Here is a 14978-nt window from a genome sequence, read left to right as displayed (position 1 = left end):
ACCATAAAATGCATCCCAGCAGCTGCTCCCAAACAGCAAGTGCCCCAGAGCAAACCTGCATGCCAGAAACCACTCGGTTACAGCATCTCTCATCTGCACTGTACTTTCCCACCCCAAAGAAATATATGTATTGCAGAGAGCAATAAACAACCCTTGTAAAGTTGCATTTATTAGGAAAGTTCCTAATGCTTTAACCATTCTAACTTCACGTGTGACATAATGTAAATATATATGGCAAATCTACCTGAATCCCCAGATTCAATGAGAACAATATTGTTCAAGATACAGAAAGATGATCATGTTTTACAAGTAAAATGTTTCTAAAGCAATCTGATAGCTTTGTAGTCCCCGAGCTCATTCTTAATGTCATCCCACCTGATTTAGCAGCCTTTCAGTACACAGACATCAACTTCAAGAAATAATTGCCTTTAACACAAGCTCTAAGAACCTAACAAATCTCATCTTTGTCTCATCCATGCAGCCAGGAAAAATACTATTTGCTCATTTAACCAAATTCTTAGAAAATAATTCAAGAAATAAAGTATGGTCACTTAATTCAATCAAAGGCTATGGTTAAGTCATGCGTGTTAACTACTTATTGAAACAAACCAGGCAATCAATATTTAAAAAGAAAGGTTTTTTCAAAGTCAACACACATTCTATTCTGGACTAAGCAAATATCTACTCCATATGCTTCCTTACAGCTACAATACAAGTACCTTCCTACTTTACACACAGGTTCCAAGAAAAGCAGTCTTCAGAAAATCGGTCTCATGTTTTCTTGTTTCAGGTGGCTCACTGTACTGAGCCACCTAGCAAGAAAAAGCACAGGAGGGGTACACTGTCTCTTGGTTTTTACGTTGCTCAACTGAAGTCAGAGAACTGCTTTCTTATTTTTCCCTGCACACTTTCCTTCTTCACAAAAAACTTTTTATTGTGCTTTAACAGAAGGTCAATGGCTATCACTTCTCTACTCCAGCACAATGGTGAATTGAAACAAGAACCCATAGCTGTTAGGACCGACAAAGCAACCAGTATGTCTAAGCCAATAAAGCGATTTGTTCATTAAAGCTACTAATAAAGCAACCTTTTGTTAGTCTATGAAACATCAGAAACCTCATAGAATGCATTTAACTATGCTTTTTCTTATAAAAAGAAAAAAAAAATCACGAACTCAGAAATTCTAAAATCTGTTAACTTCTCCACTTCCTCGAGCTGCTGATAAAAAACCCCTCAGCGCTAACTTTTGAAAAGACAGGAATTGCAGTGCAAAGTTTCATGCCTTTTCACAAACAAACAAGTTTAGGGTTCTTGGTCAATGTACAACACCAAAACCTCCAAATTTCTCATATTAATGATTTATTTAAAGCTGCCTGCTAATACTGACAACCTACTCTAAGTCAACAAGAGTGCAGTAATTCTGGAGTGAAAGAAGAATCAGACAAGGGATGCGCTCAGTTTGGGATCCGAGGATTTATTTGGATTTCACGAACAGCAGACATGGGAAAAGCTGCAGCGAGCAAAGACCAAAATGCTGCAAACACTTGTGCTCCTCGCTTTCAATTAAACCGAAGCCAAGTTTGAACTTTCTTCCCTGGTGCTCAGAGATTTTTACTGTTCTCCAGAGCCAGCTGTAGCATGACTATGGCAACAAACTTTCCAAGCAAGATCAGTGTTTTGCCCTAATAAACTCAGCAGCACAATATCAGCAATCCTTGAGAGAATGAAAGTGAAGCGTCCCCCATTACTCACAATTTCTAAACTTGCTTCATTAACAAGTCAGCTCCATTGTTCTCTAATCAGAGCCTGGGCCAAAAAAGCAACTTTCCATCTAGTCACCATCAGCTAAGCAAAAAGCAGGACAGATAATTCTTCAAAACCACTATATTTAGTATCAGTGAAACACATTTTACCAGCAGTGAAATGCAAGTATTGCAGCAGTATAGAACAATAATGCAGATAATAAAGCAAAACAAGATATGGCATGGGAAAAAGTCCCTATATACACCATATTACTCATATAGAAAACAACACAATCCCCACTGTCCTAGTGGCAAGTCAGTGTAGAAGCAAATTCAAGTCATTCTTCTACCATCATTTCTCACCTACTTCTTTTTGTCAGGCATAACGCTAAACTACCAGTTTTAGTACACAGGTCTATCCAAGTGAAAATTTCACCCTTCAGTTTCACCCTTGCTGCTGCAATTTCTCAGGGACAAGATTCCCAATTGTTTCCCTGAATGTAGCATTTGAATTCTCAGCTAAAGTTCTTGTAACAGAATGACAGTAAAATATTTGTCCACACAGAGATACTTACAATTCACCAAGGTTCTGTCCTCTGCTATTCAGAAAAAAAAAAAAAATAGTCTGTATTTATAAAACAAACGACTGATATCTAGAACAGCGATAGCATCCCTCCCCCTACACTGTGAGTCTCCATAGCAAGCCATGAGATTATACCCTCCTTCTGGAATTAAGTGCTTATTCTAACAATAACACTTCAATAGCCTGTAAAACTTTTCAATTAAACAGTCGTCAAGCAGCCTGATAAGGCACAAAGACAACTGATAGCTGGAACAAGAGCGAAACAACAAGTTTTGCAGCCCTCCTAGCTACTGCCAAACAAAACATTAATCAATGAGTAGTCAAGAAGCAAACAAACTACCATTACCTTTCTTTGCAAAACTGGACAGGTAATTTTACTTAATTGTAAAATTTCAGCCATCTTCAAAGTCCAAGAAGAGCTTTAAGTGAAAAACTTAGGAGTCTTTTGAGTGCTATTGCACCACTATGGAGTATCAGCAAAGAAAACAGCAGCACAGTAACTACTGCAAAGGCAGACTCTAGAAAGAGTTGCACAAGGGTTATCGTATATTGTCCTGACAAGTAAACAAACATGACTTCTCTAAGTTATTAAAAATAATTATAATGTTTTCCTAATTAAGTTATCAATCCTCGTTTTGCTAATTGCCCCTGACCAAGTCTTTCAAGAGAATTTTCCGGTCAGATGTTCATTTAAGCTTCAAAAGATTCACACAAAAATGAGGCTTCCTCCACAACACAATACGCTGCCTGGTATTTGTGATCAACTGCACTTTTTGGTTTGCTTAAGTTTCAAAATTAATCCCCTGTTTCATTTCAGTTCCAGTCCCCCAACAGTAGGAAGTCAATGGAATTTGTGCTCTTAAGTGACCTAAGAGTACTTGAAAATCCTGCTCTTCAGAAATCAAATTTGTGCTCCTCCAAATAAATAAATGCAAGCTTAGACTAATAAAAAGCTCCCGGTACTTTTTTATTAACAATGAAAAACTGACAATCATTTTTGTTCTGAGGCAACAGAATTATGTCACTAAGAAGTTCAACAAACATTTGTAGCTATCGATACAGCAAACATTTATGCACACACTCAGCCTCCCACAGCTAGACTTACGACCGATTTTAAGTCTATAGGTCAATGACTGAAGGATCAGGACTGAATTTAATTAATCTATCCTTACCATGTGTTTAATAAAAATTGATACTATAACCTATCAGTCGTGATAAAAGCAATTTAACCAGAGTTAAAACGCATCATAAGTGTCTTCAAATTGTGATAGCAATTGTGACAAAAAAAAAAAAAGTAAGATTATTTCAAATCTTGAAAAACTGACACCCAGAAAAATAAAGACTTTAGAGGTTTGCAGAAAACCACCAAGCATTAAACTTACCTTTCTTCACAAGGGTACTCCTTTCCAGAGCCACAATCAATAAATGCAAGTTGACAAGGCACTATCAACAGTGCTGAGCAAGAGGCAGCTTCAATTACAAGGGCTGAATTTTTGTTTACTTTGCCTGCTTGCAACAGTTGAAATGCTAACATAGGAAATGAGCTATTTATTATTTCAGAAAGATCCTGTTTTGTTTTAATTATTATTTTTAATAATCTATATCATCAAGACACAATCTTGAGAGTTTCTGTGCTGATGTTCTTAACACAGGAACAGCTATACAGGAATTGCCACTTCCTGAAGACACAGACGAAAATTCCTCCTCCTTACTTGAATACCCTTCATTTCCACAGGGTCAAGCAGTTCTTCAGTAAACATCCCCCCACAGCCTATGCTTCAGCTCAGCCTGCCATCCCTAGGATTGACTTCAGCCTTGAAATGCTAGTAAGCAGTGGTCCCCAATAGCACTTCCCCTTTTCAATGAAAAAATCAAGCAGTTAATGTAGAAATATCTGTCTTTTATGGATGTGCACTATTTTATCAAAAATGACTTGAATATAGAAGAATTAGCACCTGAAGAACGGTCTCTTCCAGACCAAAGAGACCAACTTCAAGGGACTATGACAAAGGCAAGTGACAAGAAGAGCAAACGATAGTAATTGACTGTCACTGCTCCTTCCAACACAGACACTAGACAGCAATATAGACATATAATATAGACAGAAATATATACATGTAATACAGGAACTAGACAGATACATTCAAAGGAAGAGCAGTTCTTCATGCCCTAGCATGATGAAAAGATGAAAATTTTACATGGATTCAAGGAAATACTGGAGAAGTTCAAAGAAGAGAAATTGTTCACCAGTTTCTGAAGAAACAGAAACAATCTCTGGCTCAGAGGTTCCCCAAACCGCCTGCAGCTCTGTATGGAGAAGTGTCAACCATTTATCTCGTTATCAATTTTCCCTATGCATCCACTTAGGGATGTTTTTGGGATGGGCTGTGTGACAAATCTGGGAACTGCAGAGTTCCTATATACCATTTTCACTTTTATGACTGGCATCAGACATGGGGAAAGAAAGAACTTTGGTGTGATCTAGTATGGCAATTTTTGTTTTAAAGCTATTTAATAAATATGTTTTAAAATAGATCATTTCAGTTAAAATATGGAACCAAGTATTTTAATGTTTGGATTTCTCTCCCCCCAAACCTGACAAGCTTGATAAAATACATTAAATCAAGACATTTTACTGAATTTGACCTTTCATTCAAAAATATTAAAAGTTCACGACACCTCTAATGAAATATTTTTATTCTCCACCACAATAGCTAAAGCAGTTTCACAACTTTGTGCAAGCTCGCAATAGGCGGCACAGTGACCTGCTACCCAGCAGTCCTGGCTGGCATTTTTCTCCTGAGAAAAGCTACAGGAATAACTCCAGGTTGGGTTTGTGGTAGTTGGTGGGTTGTTTTTATCCCTGCCTGAAAGACAGATACAAGCAATAGATGGAAAGGCACATGACACACCTGTCCATTACCTGGAGAGCCCTTCTCTGCTCCTGCTTGCTCCCTCTCCACTGCAACACAGCTTGCAGGCTCTCTGTCAGCTGAAGCCAAGGCCTCCTAGACCCCAAGTTCAACATCTACCTGAGCAGACATGTTTCAACACTCAATTGCACGATTTAGGCGAGTGGAAGAGAGCTAACCACCTTCCCATTAACACCTTGTTCAGAGGAAATCCGCTACACTGGGCATTTTGCCATTTTATGAGCAAAAATCAGAACTGGGTTATGTGAGAGGAGTGAGAAAAAGTAACCTACAAATATTAAAGATTATATCAACTTCCTAAAAACATCCAGTATTCTAGTGTTCAAAAAAAAAAAAAAAAAAGTTCTTTCTACATTTAAAAGAGCCAGTAAATACGATGTAGAGAGTTAGACAAACAAACCTTTCATCTATCAGCAAGCTAGCTGAAAAAATTGCTTAAAGAAAATTATTTTTAAACCTATGCAGGTGGGTATCGGAGAACATACACAACATAGTTTCTGTTCAGGAAGCTTTTTTTTTTTTTTTTTTTTAATCAGTAAGATTAATCTTGGTGTTGGGGGAAAAATACTGTTTTTGTTTAGACAGCAGCAAAAAAAAAAAAAAAGCATCAAAAGGAAAAGCAATAAATGACCGACTACTTTACAGAAAAGGGTTAATAGCAGAAGGCCCGCATTCTGTATTAAAACTCCTTCACATATTCACTAGTGATCCAGCAACTAACAAGTGGTGAAGTGACAAAACTGACTCATGCCAAAATTATTGAGGTTAAGAGAAGGAACTGTAAGGATCTTGGATAATGTGACCAAGCTAAAAGAGTGATGATACATGACAGACAACGACATGCACTGCTTTGTCTGTGCTTTTAGGCGCATATACTACTCCCTGACTTTCTGGATTTCAGCAACAAACTCAGGGAAACAACAGGTTTGCTCTGGGCAGCCCACTAAAGAATGATGCTCAGTTAAATGCCAGGATGTGGCTGAATACCGCATTTCAAGGAGAAACTTCCTAACATAACAGCACAATGTCAAAAACAGTTTGAAATGCTAATTAAACTAAAGCAGTTTTTAAAAAAAAGGTGAAAGTTGACCAAAGACATCTTAAATCCCATGCCAAAACACATGAAAAAAAATCAGGTGCGTTAACATTAGAGATGCAACAAAATAACACACAGGAAAGGGTACAGAGAAAGAAATTCAGAATGTGGGAGCTACACCTCGAGTTTTGTAACAAAAACTTAAGTTACAGGGTTAAAGCCTCACATATAAAATAACGCCGTAAAATCCTGATTAATACAAGGCATAAAACAATTGGTTAGACCCCAAGATTTTGTTCAATTGAAAAAAAAAAAAAAAGAAAATCCTATGGGATTTTTAAAAGGATTACATTTTAGTAAGCAGCATAATAATCTTTAATAACAATTTTAAGACTGATCTTGAAGAACAACAAACTAACCACAGTTTTACACATGAAAACTATTTGATGGCACTCCAACACCCTTTCAAAAAGCGGTCCGGAAGAGAAAGGATTGAAAGACAAAAAAGATCAATAAATTCCATAATGAGATCCCGACCCTTTTCTGGAGGTGGCAACTACAGGATGGTGAGAGCAGCAGAGAAGTTAACTCTACCATCAGCAGAATTCTTGAATGTGACTTTTTCCCCTCTTTGGCAGCAGGCACAGTAGCTGTGCTCTGCTCACAGCACACGCTGCCTCCAGCCCAGCTAGCAAGCTGCACAAAGAGCAGGTCACACGTGGAGCAGGGCAGTGCTCGGCTGCGAGACCAACAAATCCGTGATGGGGAAGGGCACAGAAGGCATCAGGACAGCAGTGAGAGCTGTTACTGCAGTGCAGGGCTACAGCAGCAGACAGGATACAAATCCATAGGAAACAGCATTTTATTAGCTCTGCTGCTCGTAGTGCTATTTGTTTCCCTTGTGTTTTACAGATTTGAATACTAATATTCCTACTCGCTGTAGCTTTGATCGCTGTGTCAAGTGTCATCTTACTGAATAAAAGGATTAGTTTGTCCAGGTTGGCAATGCTGTGATTGTGATATGAAGAGAACTGCAGGGAAAACCCTTTGAAGATCCAGTGCACGCTCATTTTTCTAGGTTGAGTTGGAGTAGTAGCTGAAGGTGGGGTTTTTGTCACGCGCATACAGCATGAAACATATGACAATACTTACGCTGTTTAGTATACAGATTGTAAGCATTTATAGATATTTTTGTTTGACTTTCTGCTAAAGAGGGGCAAACCCACTCTTCCCTTACAGAAAAGCTAGAAGCACTCATCTTGGCTCACAACCACCAGTATTTGAGAAGTGCACAGGACCGCCTCAACAGCCAGAAAGGGGCAGGGGGCAGCAAGATCGGCCCTTTCGGCTGTAGCACAGGCCCCACACCAACTTCAATAGATCAAACCACAATTGTGAGGTTTTGGGGCACAACTGAACAGATTTAGGATAGCCACTGCCCAAAGGGTCCCCCACCAGCCACACACACTCACCGCATCCCATGCCAGCTCTCGCTCATCGGTGTGACACCGAGCTGACTCCGTTTTTAGTTCCCTTCTCACTTCATCTTGAGCTGTCAGCTTTCTACCATTTTAGTGCCCTGAATTTAATTACCAAAAATTCAGATTAAACCAAAGACTAGCACAGCAAGATGGCAAGGGGTGAGAGAAACCCTTTGGGACCATCCCCTTCAGCAGCAACTGAACAGGTCAAATGCAGCACAAAAGGACAACCCCTGTAAAGGCCAAGTGAGTAACACCTCTGGAGTTCTCAATCTTCCCACAGTTGAGAAAGGTATTATGAAGGGTAAATTGTTCCAATTTCATTTTTTTTTCTGTTTTAGTCTTCACTAGGTTGCGCCTAACCTACACAATTAATTTTGTTCCCACCGCACTGCAGTGTAAACAAACAACAGGAGTGAGAGGGACCCAGAAGTTAACATTTCTTTTGTGCCACCAAACAAGCTTTTGTTCTACCAGTCATTCCCAGCACCCTTGTGAAAGGTTCCCACAGCCCGTGTAAACAACACGCGAGCTGAGCTGGATGACTGTACCTACCTCCTACACAGCCAGCCAGCAACCGCAGCATGCAGCTCCCCTACCTAGAGAGCCGCACATCCACCCCGAAACACGGGGCACCACCCGCCCCGACCCCCCGAACAGAAGATCCTGCCCATGCTCCTGAGTCATGCCGAGCATTATCTCACGCTCCTGCAAGGCACAACCAAACATCAGGAGGGCTCCAGCTGAAGTTTGACCCTCCTGTGTTATTTCAAGATCAGCCCACTTCTTTTCTACTGCGTATCAGGAATTACTTGGTTTCAGAATAGTCAGGCATAACAGTATTCAGAGGACAAGAAACAAAACAATTTGCAAGATTTACCATGGCAATAAGCTATAAAGCTAGGAATTCAACACCAAAAAAAAAAAAAAAAAAAAAAAAAAAAGGAAGAAAGAAACACAATGTCCTGAATACAAACACAACTGTGAATGTTACAGTTGTTTTGCTACAGCAAGCCCTCTCTAGAAACCACCCCAGTTTTAGTGCTCTCGGGTATGGAAGACTAAGTTAAACACCCAAACAAGCTAAGAAACTGTCACTATGGAGGTGATCAGTGTGGTTAATGCAAACACACTTCTGTGTTCCAGGTTTGAAAATGAAGAGTTCAGACACCTGCCTGTTACAGAGCCCACACAAAACACTCTCAGCAGGACCTACTTCACACGTACTGTCGCTTTCCTGTAGGGCGTAGTGTCAAAGCACAGTCAGAATTACTGAGGGGCCACCAAAGACCGTGTTCTGTTGCTGCGATGTTTTAAATGCAGTGACTTTTACCTTAGGATGACTTGGAGATGCCCTCAAGATGTCTAAGAACTGTTACTATCACATTCTGCAATAAAGAAAGAAGTTTGCTGTCATTTCAGTGATCCACCCACTCACAGAAACAGCACGGATCTGAACACACTCATCAGCTCTTGCAACAACAGAAGAAATGGCCATGGCAAAAGAAAAAAGAAAAAAATCAGGAACAGATGTTCCAAGCTACTTACACAAGGGTATCTCCAGGATCTGTTTCAGGGCCATCTCTATTGCGTGGAAACCCAAAAGATCTTTTGCTTTGAGCACCTCTGCATGAATTAAAACTAAACATAAACAGCGAGTGGAGCAGCAACACCTGGCAAACTGCACGTTTACTATCTGACCTAGCTTGGGCCACGCAACACTGCTTAGCAGAGACGCAGCATTTGCTAAAGCAAAGACGTAGGCATCAGATCTTCCACGGAGATTCAGAACTGTGCCAAGCTATGTGAGACCACACTGGCCACAAAAGATGAGTAAAATATTTTCCAGAGAGACCTGAATCCAAAGCTGTAGCTTTTGTTATCACTATTAAGCAGTTATGATCTTGAACACTGAAGAAAAAAAATCTTTTAAAAAACAGCTTTACTAGGTGATGGAGAAGTCAACAAAAGCGTGTATCCGCTATTGTCAGGTCTAGCATAGAAACGCCAGATTTTGCAGCTCCTGGAATAGCTAGTGAGAGACTTCTCAAGCATGAACTATGCCACAATGCTGAAAGGCTTGCACTCGCCAGGGAACACACTGAGCAGCTTACTTTCCTAAAAAGGGAAGCTGGAAAAAGCTTGAAACCTTTTCTTCCCCATTGGCTTCGGCTTGTGGTGTTTTGGGCTTATCACTCATTCAGTGAGACAAGTAGCTTGTCCTGAAGTAGCCTGTTCACTTCTGAAAACATTGCAACTGCTTTCATTCCTGCAGATACACAAGGATACACATTCAATCTCATAAAGCATATCGTGTATTTTACACAAAGAGAAAAATATCCTTTCAACTGAGGTTTATAATGAGGCAGACTCCCCACAAGCATAAGCAGATCCCGTATGCTACGGCAGATCTAAACGTAAAGCTCCACCTTAAAGAAAAGGTGGAAAACCTTTTCCTGCAGAACGTGTGCTCCAGAAATATTCACCACTATCTGTGAGCACACCGAGCCCACGTGTGCATTAAGGACGTTATGCCAGTCTAAGTGGGCAGCATCGAGCAGAGACTGTCAACACCACACTCCCTGGGTTTGCCGTTCCTGTCCTTCAGGAGTTCAAAGTAATTGCTACAACCTACAGCACAAAACCACAGGTAGGTAACCTTAATGCTGCATTCACAAATATTTTGTTCCAATTAAAATGGGCTCTCAGTACTCCTCGTGCACTCGGTTCTCCAACACCTCCCTTTATCTCCTTGATAGCCCCAACCAAGGGGGCACACAAGGGATGTCTCAACTTGAATGGCTTGAAGATCTCCCCCCACCTCTCCAGAGCAACGTTTCCTCTTCTACCTTCAGAGAGAGGCATCAACATCAGACCTAAAGGCTGGGGATCTGGGAAGGGGAATCTAGTAACAAGCACAACCATTATCCTAGAATGAGCATATATTTCTAATTTTCAAAGAGGATCCACACATAAAAGCAGGAGCCAGGGATGAGAAAGAATGAATCAAGTGCCTGGGATGGCCACGTAGGAGTGCAAGATTCATCAATGGAGATTTAGAAGAGTATAGGGGAAGCAACCACAACTCCTCCTTCCCCACAGCTCCACGGTACCCTTTCTGGGTGCCCTGAGGAGGCTCACCGCTCTCAGCTCCCACTCTGGCTAGGCAGCTCTCGCACCCTGGTTCAGACTGCAATGGCCACCAGTCATCATCTTGGAGGGATTTGGGGCAGGGAAGAGAGCAAATCTTGCTCTTGCAGCTGTTTGCGAGCATACACTTCCTGAAGTCATCTTGTCAGTGTTTTGCTAGCAAAACAGCACGCATGAAGACTCCTCATCCTTCAGTGCAAAGCTATCCATCTCAGCTCAAGACACAAAGATGATCTGAGCTAAACAAGCTGGTCTTGAACAACAAGGAGTATTTCACGTCTCCTCTTACCAGCCAAGCTGCAGGTGCTGTATTCTCTAGCTGATGGTAACATCTCGAACTGTCCAGTAAGTAACGGGAAAAGATACCTGCTGGTTTCTTAAAACATGATGTTATGGAAAAATACATTGTTTCCCCCTTGTGAAAATGAATGTAATTGTTTCAGAGAATACTGAGAAAACGAAGTATTGAAGAGCTTCTGCATAATCGAGACCTGTCTGTTTTGCAAAGATGAGCAGTCTTGAAGACATGTCATCAACTTTCATGTACCTTTTGTCACAGTGCACAAGTTTTCACAGTGAATAAGGTTCAACTCAGCAATTTCTTTTCATCCTGATATTCCTCATTTTTGAAGTATGTATCCTTGTAACGTAAGTTACAATATGCACGCGTTATGCTTCCAAATCTGAAACATTTTGGTCAAGCTCTGAAAAGAGCTTTATTAGGCTCTTTAGAGAGCATAAACTTCAGGGATATGGGCTGCAAGTCAAAGTGCTTACTGACACAAACCATATCCACAACATTGACAAAAACAGCAAGAATATATTAGAAAGTGCTTAGCTGTAATGCATGCATCAATACAAGATAAATGTTGGAGTGGCTGATCAGAACCACTGGTGGTAAGAACAAGGCAGGATTCACAACGCCGCGGACAAATCACTCCTGTTTCCCCTTCCTTCTCACGAAGTGTTCCCTCACGACTGAGCTGCGATGCCTCTTGCATTCATTAAAGCCAAAAAGCGTCTCAAAGTTCTCAAAGGAAGAATAACAATGACAATGATCAAACCCGTAGCTTAAAGTTCAAGTGCCTAATGGAGCCATTAGAGTTAGTTACTGATTCCTGCTGACCAGAGCGTGGAGCTAAGAAAAGACTCGTTTATTTCACCCATAGCCTAAACAAAGGTAAAGCCTGAGAGCCACGTTTCATCTTCTATTGAATATGAAGCTGTGACAGGTTCAAGTTTTCATTCTCTCTCATAAAAAAAAAAAAAAAAGGTACAGGGCATCCGTCCCAGCTGACAACCGCTACATTCACTCTAAGCGACCAAAGCAGATACCCATCCACCCTTGCCTCCAAGCCCCCAAATGCAGGCGAGGAGGCTGCTGAGGGCCACTAGACACACAGGAGCAATGTGGGCCACAGCCATGGGGTGATATGTTGGGAAGGTTGCTTTGGGGAAGAGCCCAAAGCGCACAGAGCTGCTTACAGCCGCACATCAGTGGCTGGAGCCACCACAAGATGTGGGTGATCGGGCTCAGCGGGGCTCTGGCTTAAGCCAGGTCAGCCTCCATAACAGAGGTGGCCGCAGCACCCAACGGCCAGGCCAAGAATCTTCTTAGCAATGAGGGAGCCTCCAGGATTATGCAGTTCACGTCTTTTTCAGGCCAGCATCTGAAGCCTTTGCTGCCACAGGAGCCGGTGGAAGCAATGCTGGTGAACAGGCCTGGTCCATCCGTGACTGGGGGCACATTTCGGTACAGAGCCATCCATCGCCTTCCACAAACTCACTGAGCTATAACAATACTTTCTGTCACGGAGGAGCATTTACAGGAGCGATTACAAGCAATCCTCATTATCTCTGTCAAGAATTACCTGATATACACAGGCTCTGTCAGAGGAAGCTCTGCAGATTCTGCCTTAATGGCACTTTTATTTCAAACGTAACGTAGGTAAACTCAGTTAACAAGCACACATTCTTAAGAGAAAGAGCCAAAAGATTAAACACATTTGTTAGCTACAGCCTGAATTTAGAACTGACTAAAGGACTGACTAATGCTGACTAAAAGACACTTCACTTAGTTTACTTTAAAGAGCCAGAAGAGCATTCCCCTCTGTTCAATAACACGGCCAGGCCTAAAACATCGCACCCTCCTCTCCTAATCCAGAGAGGAGAAACGCCGCTCAAGTAATTAACAGCACTTGTGCAAAGTACTGCGTGTGCACATAATGGGAGGAAGTAAAGTTAGTTTGTCAGGCTGAAGATACAAATGATTTCTCTTCCTAAGCTGGCAAGTTTCTCTAATAACCAACACAAATGAGGCTCGCATGCTCTCTGAAACACCAATGCTTTTGCTACCGGATAGATGCTATTGCAGCAGTAAAAGGTTACTCAGCTCGAACAAAGGAACTACGTGGAGTAGATCTAAGCTCTAACAGGAAAAATAAACTTAAGACTGAAAAAAATCATAACATAAGATGATATATTTTCTTGAAATATTTATCCACCCGGAACAGCAAGAGGAACGCTCAAGTGCCATCAACAGAGAGAGCGCGGCTGCCGCTAATAACAGGATGACGATGGAGTGGGAAAGGGCAAATTTAAGTCTGAAACCAGGAAGTGACACAAAAGCAAATGTAATCACTGTATCAGAAAAGAACACAACAACGCCGTGCCTTTCAGCTCCCGCAGATACTGCACACAGCAGAAGGCTGACCGACCATCCCTTCAACTCTGCGGCCTGAAGGGAGGGCAAGCTCCTGTCCCGACCTCTAGCTCCTGGAGCAAGAAAACCAAAACCTGATCCGAATGAGGAGTTCAGCCCTCCCTGCTTTGTCTTTCGGACTGCAGTGACGACAAGGAGCTAAAGATATGGAGTTACTGGGGTCTAAAGTTGAGTCTTCTTACCTGTCAGCACGTTTGGCCCCAAAAAGAAATTTAAAAGGGTCAGGTGCCCTGCCTGCCTGCCGGATTCCCTGCTGGCTGCTGTGCTGTCCCCACGTCTCCAGCAGCTGCCCCTCGCTCAGTGTGAGGGCGCAGAGCACGGCTAGGCAATGCTGCCCCTGCCCTCGGACCCGCAGCACCCAGCGTGCGGCGCCCAGGTGCAGCGTGCAGCCCTCGTACAGTACACACTGCCGCTACTTTTCACATTTTTCCTTAATCCCAACTCCACCTGGTGCAGGAGACACAGACGGGGAGGGCAGAGAGGGGCCGGGACATTGCTCTGAAGGTGTCCTCACGCCACAGCAGCTGTCCCCCAGGGCTCCCAGTTGGGGCGCTCCCCCGAACCACCCCGCAGAGGCACCGCAGCTGCTCCTCTCCCCCCACGAGGCTCCCCAGCGGCGGGCTCAGCCCCGCGCCCCCTCCCCGCCCCGGGGCGCTACGTGCGGGGAGGCGCCGCGGGGACCCGCTCGCTCCACGCCCGGGCATTTCCACCACCGCACCGAGCCCCCCCGCCCCCCTCCGCTACTCACTTGTCGGTCCCGGCCGCGCCGGGCTCCCCGTGTGCCGGCGGGGCGATGCCGGCGGTGCCCGGAGCCCCCTCCGCCGGCCGCCCCCCGCCCCGGGGCCGGGCCCCCGCTGCGGCTGGGCGCGGGTCGGCCGCTCACATGGAGCCGCCGCTGCCCCCCGGGGCGGCGGGGACGGGGGACGGGGGGCGAGGACACGGGACGGGGGCGGGGGGCGCCGCTAGGGCCGCGGCGGGGCGGCGCGGGGCGGCCGTGCGGCGGGGCTGGGCGCTCCGCTCTGCGGCATGGGGGGGGGGGGGGGCGCGGGGCGGGGCGGGGCCGGCGGTGGCGGGAGGGGGCGGCGGGAGCGCGCCCCGGGGCCGCTCCGGTGCTGGGCGGGGAGGGCGGGAGGGGAGGTGGGGGGGGGGGGGGAGCGAGCGAGCGGCGCGCCGGCGCGCCCGGATGACAGCCGTAACCAGGCAACAGGCCACGCCCACCCCGCCACGCCCCGCCTCGCGCTGGCGCGGGGCGATGACGCCGGCGGAGGGCAAGGTGGAGCCCAGCAGGTAGCGCCGCGTGGTTCAGGCCGGGACAAGGGGGCGGGGACTAT

The 14978-nt window shown here is 44.2% G+C and overlaps 1 protein-coding gene across 3 annotated transcripts in view; it reads right to left on the bottom strand.

Annotated features, from left to right (window-relative positions):
* The window catches only part of FBXW7 (F-box and WD repeat domain containing 7), a 164950-nt gene extending 150291 nt beyond the window's left edge, over positions 1–14659 (bottom strand). The window contains exon 1 of one of the 3 annotated variants that reach the window (XM_082758779.1): positions 14396–14659. The gene's annotated coding sequence lies outside the window, so the exon portion shown is untranslated. Of the gene's footprint in view, positions 1–3707; positions 3824–14395 lie in introns of those variants that run through there. The other 2 variants (XM_082758782.1, XM_082758777.1) reach the window with 2 other exon arrangements.
* Between the last annotated feature and the right edge of the window lie 319 nt (positions 14660–14978).

The sequence above is a fragment of the Aythya marila genome (assembly GCF_965140915.1).
Source record: "Aythya marila genome assembly, chromosome: 4".
In the NCBI taxonomy this organism is placed as follows: Eukaryota; Metazoa; Chordata; class Aves; order Anseriformes; family Anatidae; genus Aythya; species Aythya marila.
Note: the sequence above shows the minus strand (reverse complement) of the source record. Positions and strands in the feature narration are given on the sequence as shown.